Raw genomic sequence first — 11,955 nt, 5'->3', positions numbered from 1 at the left:
CTATGGAAATGACAAAGATTTCTTCTCTAAAAAGCTTATGCCCAAATAAATTTGTTAGTTTCTAAGGTGCCACAAGGACTCCTCGTTGTTTTCTCTAAAATGGATACCTTTATTGAATAAGTATTGAACTTTGGGAACAGCATGGAGAAGTTAACATTTATATGACTAATTTTCATCCACTACAAGACATTACTATTAATACATTTCTAGTCACATAGCACTTTGAGGATCTCAAAATATTTATATAAATTTACAAAGCCTCACAATACACTTCTTGAATAGTTAAATATTACAAACATTTTTGAAAAAACAACAACAACCCTGAGTAACAATATGGTATATTCACACATTAAGGGCTTGTCTACATCAAGTAGTACTGCACTCTATGGGAATGTGATTTCTACAGGGTATTAACGTATTGCACATTAATTGGTCTGTCTAGATCCTGCTGGTGCACACTAAGGATTCCTTAGTGTGCTATAATGTAATACTGTTTGAAACAGGACTACGTTAAAGAACACTAGAGAACCTTCAGTGCATGCCAACAGGGTCTACACGGAACAATTAATGTGCAACATGTTAGTATGCTGTACAAAACACATACCTGTAGGGTACGTTGCCAACTGTGTACTTGAGACTTCAATCAATGACAAAGATGGAAATAGAATCCAGGGGCCATAGCACGACATCAGTGGGGAGTTCTCCTTAAAACTAATGGCATGGTTTGACGCCCAGGCTCCTGCCTCTCATTGCAAGACAAAATTCACCCTTATCTTTGGAAAATATTATTGAATAATAAATATTTTAGAGAGAAGGTGGATGAGGTAATATCTTTTACTGGACAACTTCTGAAGCTGAAGATATTACCTCACCCACTTTATCTCTCTAATATCCCGGGACCAACATGTTTACAACAACACTGCATACAATAGGGTGACCAGACAGCAAGTGTGAAAAATTGGGACAGTTGATGGGGGGGTAGGGGTTGGGGGTAATAGGCACCTATATAAGACAAAGCCCAGAATATCGGGACTGTCCCTATAAAACTGGGACATCTGGTTACCCTACATAGAGCAATGGAAAATATTCTAATACAGGAACTCCTCACTTAAAGTCGGCCTCGTTAACATTGTTTTGATGTTAAGTTGCTGATTAATTAGGGAACATGCTTGTTTAAAGTTGTGAAATGCTCCCTTCTAACGTTTTTTGGCCGCTGCCTGTTTTATCCACTGCTTGCAGGGAGAGCAGCCCTTTGCAGCTAGCTGGTGGGTGGTTGGAACCAGGGTGGACCAGCAGCCCCCCTGTCAGCTCCCTGCTCCCATAAGTTCCCTGTGCATCAGCTGTCCCTTCCCCCACTGCCATGTGCTGCTCCTGCCCTCTGCCTTGGAGCTGCTCCCAGAGACGCCTGCTTGCTGTATGGGGGGAAGGGGGAAGAGAGGGGCTAATGTCAAGGTGTCTCCCCCTCCCCCCGCTCCTGCACCCCACTTACCCCATCTTCCATAGAGTAGGGGGGTCACACAAGGGAGGAAGGGAGTTTCTAGGCAGTAGCTGCAGTCTCAGGTCTCAGTAAGCTGATTTAATTAACAAGGCAGTGTACTTAACCCTGGGGTCAGCTACTTAAAGGGGAAATGCGCATTTTTTCTCTCTCACACAGGGTGTGTGTCTCTGTCTGCCCTCCCTCCTTTCCTGCTGCCTTGTAGAGTGTTGTGAGAGTTAACCCTTGAGGGTTCAGTCAATTGCTAGTTCATTTAGTGGTAAGGCATTCCCTGGGAAATATCCCACCCTCTGACTCCTCCACCTCAACCAAGCTTCATAATCATCATCACTCATCATCACTGTGTACCAGTATTAAATTGTTTGTTTAATACTTATACTGTGTGTGTATATATATATATATAGTCTTTTGTCTGATGAAAAAAATTTCCCTGGAACCTAACCCCCTCATTTACATTAATTCTTATGGGGAAATTGGATTCGCTTAACATCGTTTCGCTTAAAGTCGCATTTTTCAGGAACATAACTACAACGTTAAGTGAGGAGTTCCTGTACATTAGAATGTAATAGGCTATTAGGGACCTTTTCAGCACAGAAATTCTTCCATCTTCCTGTCTCCACATTTTATATGGAGCTTCTTCTGGCATGCCCAAGATTAAACAGGGTGGATTTTTTTTCTGGGTCAGAGCCTTACAGATTACCGTGCAGAGAAAGTCTCAATATTTTCAGATCTCCCTTGTTCCCTACTTCTTGCTGTTCCTTGATAGCTCCTTCTAAATGAAAAAAAGCCTCACTTGAGGAAGTGGGTAAAATGACTAGGAATTTAATAGGTTTTTAGAAACTGGAAGTGCTATGGCACAGAAGAAAAAAGTTTTTATTCCAACTATGAAATCCCAGCTCTTATCAAAAGATATAAGGAGTGGATGGAATTTTGAAATTTCTGATTTACTTCCCATTGCTCCATTTCATGCTGTAGTGCTGATCGCCAGCAATACTCTGTTGTCTAAGGAATGGGGGGCCTTTAACAGTATTTGCAGAGGAGGCAGGAAGGGGTGCAAAGATGGCTTTAATAAACCTTTCTAACTTCACCTGCACTGCCAAGACAGTCCTGGCTAGTGCTTAATTTGTCATGGGCTCAAGCAATTATTTTACTTTCATAACTGATGCAGCAAGCCTAGAGGTGACTGGACTATGAACTTCCAAGCCTAGAGATGCCGGGGCTTAGCCCTGGCAAGCCCTGGCACAAATTAAGCACTGGTCCTGGGGCCATTTTGCACCCATCTGGTTAGAGCACCTGATCTAGAGCACCTAGAGCAGCTGGGCATTGTTAGGGCACAAGGATGCCCCAGCCACAGGTTTTTTCCTCCAGGCCATGCCGTCTACACTGGTCTCAAGGCCACTGTGATATAAGAATGTATAGGGATTGCAATAGAGATTATAATAATGACATTATATAAATCAATGATGCAGCCTCACCTAGAATACTGTGTGCAGTACTGGTCACCGATCTCAAAAAGGATAGTACAGAATCAGAGAGGGTTCAGAGAAGGGTGGCAAAAGTGACTGGTGACATGGAAAAAAAATATGAGGGACCACGATAAAAAGATATAAAATTATGAATGGTCTAGAGAAGAAAGATCAGGAGCTTCTGTTCACCCTATCTCATAACGCAAATACAAGGGGACACTCAATGAAAAGTAAAGGTGGCAAATTCAAAGCCAATAAAAGGAAATACTTTCTCATGAAACATGTAATTAAACTGTGGAACTCACTGCCAGAGGAAGTCCTTGAAGCCAAAATTTAGCAAGTTTCAAAGTGGAATTAGACATTTATATGGACAATAAGAATATCCAGAGTTACAACAGTTAATGCTGACATATTTTGTAAGAGATATTAAACTTCATGCTTCAGGGTTTAAGCCAATCTCTATTTATTAGGGATTAGGAGAATACCTAATGTGGAGGGCAAATCATCCCATATCTGCCTAATGTGACATTTCCTGCACCTTCTTCTGAAACATCTGGTGCTGGATTCTGTCAGAGACAAAATACTGGATTAAATGCACCACAGGTCTATAGGCGGCGATTTATATGGGCCCGTAGTGCCCATGCTCCACCAATATTCCTGAAGGTGGGCTCAGCTCCACCAATGTTTGGTCCCCAGTCCCCGTGCTTTGGGGATCCCCGTGCCATGGGTTGGCAACGTGGGGCACTCTCACCTTGGGAGCAGCTCCCCCACTCCCCACAAGCAGCTCCCCCCGTCCCCGGAGTCGCTGTGTGCCACGGAGAGGCCCCAGCGCTGACCCGGCTTACAGCCCATTGGCCGGGAACCCCAACCAATGGGAGCTGCAGGGGGCAGTGCCAGAGCTGCCTGGCCATGCCTTCACAGCAGAGAGGGGGAGGGAGCCACAGGCAGCGGCTCTCAGCCCTGGGCAGAGAGTGAGCAGCAGGAGTCTGTCCCTGATAGACAGACACACAGACACAGCCGGTGAGCCAGGGGGTTGTGGGGGCAGACAAGGACACAGCCAGGGGTGGGGGAAAGGAGCAGCGATGGGCACCCCGGGGATGGCATAAAATACACCAGACAGAGGGGGCTTCCTGAGGGGGCTATAGCAACACCCCCCACAGAGCAGACCCGGGCTGCGGATGGCTCCGTCCATCACTCCCCCCCACCCCACAGAGACCCACACAACCCTCTGCCCCCCCAAGAGACCCCAACGGCCCCTGTGCCCGTCACCCCTCTCCAGAGAGCCCCCCCTTTGTGCCAGACAACTCCCCTCCCCCACTGCATCCCCTGCTCCAGAGCTCCCTACAATCCCCCCATTTGCCTTGTGCCTCCCTCCCCCCAGCCCAGCCCAGCCCATTCCATTGGCTGGGAGGCTCCCAGTCTATTGGCCAGCGCACCTGAGGCAAGGCGCCTGCTTGCAGATGCAGACCTGCCTGGCTGTGCCCAGGAGCGCCGCCAGCTTTTCTGCCGCTCTAGGTGGCGGAAGGTCCCGCCCCGAAATGCCGCCCCCCACAGAGGTGGCGGAAGGTCCCGCCGCCGAAATACCGCCGCGGTCGCCGCCCCACAAATTGTAGCACCCTATGCGACCGCCTAGTTCGCCTAATGGGTTGCGCTGGCCCTGGCTTTGCCTCCACAGCAAGGGAAGGGGGAGCCACAGGTGAGCAAGCCCTAGTCATCATCATCACAGGCCCAGCAATTCTCTGGATATTTAATTTCACTGAGGCAAGTCATTCAGTCTACTCTTCCTTTCCAGACAGTTTGTGGCTTTTCCTGTAAGAAAACTTACAATTTCTTTGCCAAGAAGTCCATTTATAGTTTTTTCACTTGAGAAGTACAGTATATTTTCTGGTTGTTCATAAGCTCATTTATTTTGTTAACTCAGTTTCATAGGCAATTTTAAAAGTCACTTGAATTGTACCTGGTTTTTTCCATCGGTCCAAAAACACATGGAATATGTGCAGATTTTTATTTCTGTGGGCCAGACCACCCTGTATAGAAATGTAAATGTTGGAGCCAGAAAAGCTCTGCAAGGATAAGGGTCCCTTCAGGAGATTGTCCTCAAGTCATTCATTCTTCTGGGCATTCCTTTCTATTGTTCCTTCCTATAGTGATAGTGATCAGTGTTTCTACCCACAGGGGAGAGGCAGAAGATCAACCCTGCAGTGACTCTGCCTCTACCATTATTCTCTGTCTGCTCCCTCTACCAGCCCCTTTGATCTCCCTAGGATTGTCCCTACCATTACTCCCTCTGCGTCTTCTTTCTCTGGAGCTTCTTATGAAGTAAAGTCTGTCATTACAGGTTCTTATCTCTGTAATGTATTTAATTTTGATGTATTTATTAAGTGTTAATTAATGCACTATGGGAGTCCCCTTCAGCCCTCTGTATAAATTGATCCCCTTCTTTCCATATGTTTTGCCCATAAGGTTTTCTGCAGCCCTAGAGCAGCCAGCAATAACCCCTGTGCCTTTGCAATGGGGTGAGGGAAGGGGACCATGGGTTCCCTATTTATGTGATTTGCAAGAAGTGTTATCATTACTCAAGTTACCAAATGTGTTTAAATGATATAAGTGCTGTGTAAAATCCCAAAGCAAGCTCATTTTCATTTCTCCTATAATCTCATATACAGTATACACACATTTTTCATTAATTATATGAGTTGAATTTATTATTGTTATCAGCTAGGTTACTGGGTTTTTTTTTTGTTTGGTTTTTTTTCAGTGTGGCAAAATGTGTGCTATTTTATGGGTTGAATGATTGAATGACATAATACCCACCTGCCCCCATTGTCCGTCACTAAGTCCAGTAATTTTGTCAAGTGTTCATCACACAACATGGTGGTGCCTACCCTTACCTTGTGCTTCAGGGGGTCACGGGTCTAGGGCAGCGTGGGGAGTTAGCGGGGGGCGTGGCGCTGGCAGGAGTGAGTTACCTGGCCCCAGCCCACTCCACTCCACCTCGCCGACTCCCAGCATTGCTCAGGGGCAGGGGCTTCGGGGAAGAGGTGGAGTGGGAGCGGGAGGGGGGGGAGAAAGAGGCGGGGCAAAGCAGGGTTGCTTGCTGCTGTCAGCGCCAGGCACCCCACTAGCCCCCCACAGGCCACCCTGGACCCCACATCCCCCTGAAGTGCGGGGTCCCCCAAAGTGCAGGGCCTGAGGCAGTTGCCCCGGTCCGTCATATGGATGGGACGGATCCACTTGGGCACCACCAAAAATTATACAAACCTGCCGCCCATGCACAGGTCTGTTCAAGTGTAGCCGTTCCTATGTTCCTGTGAAGGTTCCATGTGAGTTCAGGATCTCCCTATGCTGGGGTGATCCTTCTGTGGCCATGTATACTGATTTTAGGACATCTTTATGCCAGCAAAGGATCTGGCTTCAAGAAACCAATTATCTGAAGTGATACTTTTTTTTAAAATAGGCTGGTAGACCAGAGTGAACTTGCCATAGTAACTACAGCAGTGCTATATTCTAGATTTCATTTTCATCTGACTGATCTAGTGAACAGGAGTCCTAATTTTCTATATTCCTTGCCAGGAATTAAAAAAAAAAAAAAAAAAAGACTGACCACAGACCCAATCTTCCTGTCGAAGTCAGTGGGAGTTTGCTGTTGACTTTAGTGGGAAAAGGTTCAGGCCCTAACTGTTCTAGAAAATAGTAACGTAATCTTCCCCATACTTATAAAATAACTCTGCCCAAGCTGTTCTGTAGCTTTCACTCTATGCATCCGAAGAAGTGAGGTTTTTACTCACGAAAGCTTATGCCCAAATAAATCTGTTAGTCTTTAAGGTGCCACCAGACTCTTTGTTGTTTTTGTAGATACAGACTAACACGGCTACCCCCTGATACTTGACCCATTGCTGATGACGTTCTGAGAGAGGTGCAAGTCTTTCTGGGAACTGTATGGCACATGTCTTTTCCAAGAACTTTCCCACATTCTTGGCAAGCAGTGCACCTCCATTTCTGGCCCTTTCTCCTCTGTAGGAAATACACCAGGGACCTGATCCAACACCCACTGAACACTTCCCATTGGTTTCAATGGGAGTTGCATTGCCAGGATTGCTTCTAACATTCCAAACCTCTGAGCAAAGAGATGTCATTTTAAAATCAAATGACCGCCTCCTCCTGCAGAGAAAAAACTCCTCAGAAATAAAACATCCTGCCAGAGGATATTTTCTTCTTTCCCCTAAATATGGATTTTGCAATCAAAATGACACTGACCCAAAGACTGAGACTGGCAATATTCAGTCCTGGACCAGTGTAATATTTAAGGTCCAGTATCTCCCTAGCCATTGGAGCATGAAATGAGTGCCTCATACCATTAGAAAGCCAGAATTGAACCTGATTATGGATGGAAAAGCTATGTTAGGGGAACTCTGGATGACATTAGCTCTGCTGTTAACAAAGCTGATAATATATAGATACTGGCAGGACAACAAACCTCCCAGGAAGGAACAGTGGCCGAATGCAATGACTGATGAGACGAAACATTAAAATATTCCACACAGGATCAATTCTCAGAACCGAGTTATCTCATTTATTATTCTAGTCATCTAACCCTCCTAAAAACAGCAACTGAGATCTGTAAAATTGAAAGAATTTTAAAAATCTCATTTCCTTTTCACTCTGTGTTCAGTTTTTACAGTTGACTCAGTTTGGCTACTGAAAATAAATTGGTCAGTTTCATTTTCTTTATAGTGAGTGCTGGTGTGGTTTAATATTAAGATTTTATTGGCATTCATTTGGGATGACCTACATAGCTTTTGCATCGTAGCCACTTATAAGCAATATGAGCTTGCCAAATTTAAGCCAATAAAACCCCTCACAGCACACCGTATATCGTTTTGTACACACACACACACACACACACACACACACACACATATTCATCAGAAGAGTGAAGTGTTGTCCTTTTAGCACTGCAGCTAACAGCGGCAATATTTAGATTTAATACTTTAGCACACACATATACCCTGTAAGAGTAGAAGTGCACTGTGTGAAAAGACTACAGTCTCTGCTAGCTGAGCATAACTTAACCTGCATTGCACATTTAATTGCACTGATTCAGGTGCAAGTTTAGAACATAGGAATTGCCATCTAGCATCACACCAGTGGTGCATATAATCTAGTGTCTTGTCTCTGACAGTGACTAGCAACAGCTGCTTCATGGGAAAAATCTTATGGGATAATTTCTCCCTGGGGAACGTTTCCTCCAAACTCCCAATAGTTTGAGGTTGACTTATGCCTCAATGCTTGAGGGTCTATCTCCTTTCCAAAGCTTTTTTAATTTTTTAATATTTATTATTAGAACTCTGGATATTTGTTATCCAGCATTTGTTTTCTTTATCATAGCTTGTAGGGGGAAAGGGAGAGGGGCATAATATTACCTGCTCAGTATGAACAGTTATTTTCAGGTTTCCAGGTGGATCCAGGATTGCTGCTAGATTTCTCATTATCTCAGTCTGTCTGTTTCAGAATATAAAACAGATAAAAATATTTACCTTTAACACTTTGTTTTGCATATTTTAGGCCCAAACCTGGAGCCCAAATTCATCAAATGTGTAGAGGAAGCTATTGCCAAAGTCAATGTGAGTTACATGTACAACTGAAAGATAAACAGGACCCAGGATTGGCCCTAATAAGAATAAAGATACTAAAACCAATAACAAGACTGCTAGCTCAGAGGTGAATCCTTGCCCTATTGAAGTCAAAGAGAGTTTTGCCACTGACTTCTATAAAACCAGGGTTTCACCCCACATCTCTTTAGACTATGCCAGATTTCCTTATTTTTATAAAATAATTATATAAATATATATATTGGAGGTGGTGCTTATGCAGCCTTTTTAATTTTGATCTGCTAAAAAAATAAAACAGTTTAATAGTTTATGCCTGTTTGCCTTTTGGAAAAGATTATTTATTTTTATTTATTTATTGGGGGGGGGGGTGCAGAGAGAGGATAGTGTGTCTGTGTGGGGGGTGGGGGGTTGTTGGTAGTTAGCTAAATCAAGTTGTGATGGGGTGTACCAAACATTTGCTTCCCCCTACTGGAGATCCCAGTGCATTGCTGCATCCTGCCCTAGGAAGTTGAGGTGAGACCATGACACAGTTATAAAGGTTACTCAATTGCTTCATATTATCTGGAGGAAACCAAAATCTATAGAATCTATAAGATGATCCCAAATATTCTATTCGAGACTGATGGGGTTTAAACACTATACCACAGTCAAGGAAAATTATCTGTGTATCAATTTGCTAAAATTCAGTGCATAGCTTAGAACTAAACCTGACATTTTGCTCCTGGCATCCAAGGTTTTGTGTCACAAATTAATCATTTAAGTTTAGTCAATAACCTATTGTAGAAATGTCTGCAGTTAAACATAGTCATTGGTAGTTTCTCATAACAGCTTTTATTGGTGCACTATTCTAACAGGCTTTTTATCTAGCATTCAAGAAAAGCCAGAGACTGATAAACACCTATGGGTCAAAAGCCTTCAATCATCCTGAAAGTATAATCTGTTTATAAAGGAGATAGACATTAGAAATCTGATCCAACACTCATTGAAAGACTCCCATTGACTTTACTGTGCATTGGATTGGGCCCTCATTTAGAAAAGAAAATCTGACCTAAAACTGAGTACAATTGGAGTTACTTTGCATTTACAATCCAATATTTCAAAGTGTCAGTACTTGGTAGTGTCTATAACCCACACATTTTTCTGTGCCTCCCAGCTACATATAAAACACACATATATCATGTATATTACACACTGAGAGCAGAGCTGTGCAGGAATTGGAATTTCCATTTTGCAGGAAATTCTGCAATTTCAGAATTGAAACTTTCCAGAGGATTTCGATTTTGTCTCAATTTTGACATTTCATTTAGAAAAAAACTCTCCCTCCAAAAATGATGTTTCAATAATGTTCCATTTTGACATTTTCAGAACAGAACTTTTCAACCTTTTGTTTTCAAAATGACTTTTTGTTTTGAAATGTATTTTATTTTGCATTATAAAAAATAAAAAAGTCAAAATCAAACCATTGAGTAAGGCTAGATTCTCCCCTCTGATACATGGACAAAACTCCCATTGGAATTGTATCTGGGTAAATAAAGGCAGAGCTGAGTCTTTGTTTTTTTAATCAGATATCACGATAGTCAATCCAGTAAACCAGCTAAACAACTTATTTTTCCCCCTACTGATAATGGATGAACTTTATAAGGCTGAATACAGACAAGCCTAGAAGAGGCTGGATACTTAGACAAAACTTTTGAGGTCTCCCCACCCAAAAAGTAAAATGCATCAGCAGACAGGCCATTAGTAATCATGTGTTTTAAAGCTCATGTTTGCTTTGGACTTGTCTCTTGACCCTGGAGCTGGTAGGAGATAGCACTGTATGAGTCCATCCAGTAGCCTGGATGAAGAGCCCCACTTTTGCTTGGCCCCCTATCCCAAAACTGAATGTTTGTGAACATTTCAGGTTGTATTAAATGGGTTCTCCCTTTTCTTTTCTGGCTGCTCCAACACCACACCCCAGGCTCCATATACACTGCTGTTATGCAGCTGTGTAAATGGCTGCAAAGTCTACTTTTTTTTGCAAAGTCTACTGTTTTTTTTTGTGTGCAAAGTTACCACATAAATCTGATTGCACTGCTTAAATCCACAGAAATGGTCATTTTCCTGCCATCTTCCAGCTCCTCAGCTTGTCTACCTGCCTTTTTTGTCTTTGGTCTCCATGTCTGTGTGTTTCTCTGTGTTTTCCCCACAAAGTGGATTCTGTGGGTTTCCTGCTCAAGCTCCTGTGTTGCTGCTGATTTACGATGAATGAACGACAGGAGGCTATTAGAGGGAGATCCTTCACAAGTCAGGACAAGGATAGGAGGGACCTTTCCCACTGGACCGTCTTTCCGGGGCGGAGGAGGGCACAAAGGGATTGAAGTACTGTTTAACTAACCACTAGAATTACTGTTTTGCCTACAGTCAGATCTAAAGAAATAGAACAAAAGCACAGAATGAAGCATAAAATTCTTGCCTTGCCTTATGAGGGGAGGTGAAGGCCACATAATTCTTTATTACTGCAGTATCATTTGCTCTCCTATAGGCAAGGTTAGGTCAGCACTTGCAGTTTAAACTCATATTTTCAGAGGTTAACAACTCAGCTGTAAAGATTTAGTCTCAGCTTAATACCTGGCAAATAAAGTTGCAGCCTTGAAATAACAGCTTCTGTACATATCTATATCACTTCATCCCAGAGGATCCCAAAGCATTTTAACACACTGAACTGTAGATAGAAGAATTTCACCTACCACTGAAATACAGCCCTTTCTGAGGTGGAACACAGCAGCTGTTTAGCAGCATACAACTGCCCTTTACAACATTTTAGGACAGGGAACAAAGACTATATTAAACTAAAAGAGGAGTTCAGGTAGTAAAAATGGAAATATAATGATATATAGTAATAGTCCTATTCTTCACATGCAAATACAAGTTCACCTAAGAGATTTGTACTCCATTTCACAGCTTCTCTAGTATATTAGGTAAGGACCATGTTTATCATTTTCCATAAACATGTTTTTGAGAAACATAACCATGGTGCAGCAAATGCAGACTTCTACTATATGTTTAAAAGGACATAGCCAGCTTTTTATTATTTTGAATTCTTCCAGTCACTCCTGTTTGTAAGTACCTTTCTAGTAGCTTTCTTTTCCAAGAGATTATGCTTTAGTTAGCAAGTATTGCTGAGATGCTCACAGTACCTTTCATCAGTTTTCAATGTATTCAAATCAGAATCAGATTGCAGAAACTGTAATTGAGCTAATAAACATTAAACTCAGCTATAATTAGCATAGTTGTCTCTATATATTCTTTTGTTTTTACTGCCACAGTATCAGTGTTGTCACTGAACACACAGGAATAATATATGTCAATCTGTTCCTGAGCCAGAAGGAGATAAACAGAGACA

The sequence above is a fragment of the Chrysemys picta genome, chromosome 2, assembly GCF_011386835.1.
Source record: "Chrysemys picta bellii isolate R12L10 chromosome 2, ASM1138683v2, whole genome shotgun sequence".
Classification (NCBI taxonomy): Eukaryota; Metazoa; Chordata; order Testudines; family Emydidae; genus Chrysemys; species Chrysemys picta.
The sequence above is the reverse complement of the archived record's forward strand: the minus strand, read 5'-3'. Positions refer to the sequence as shown.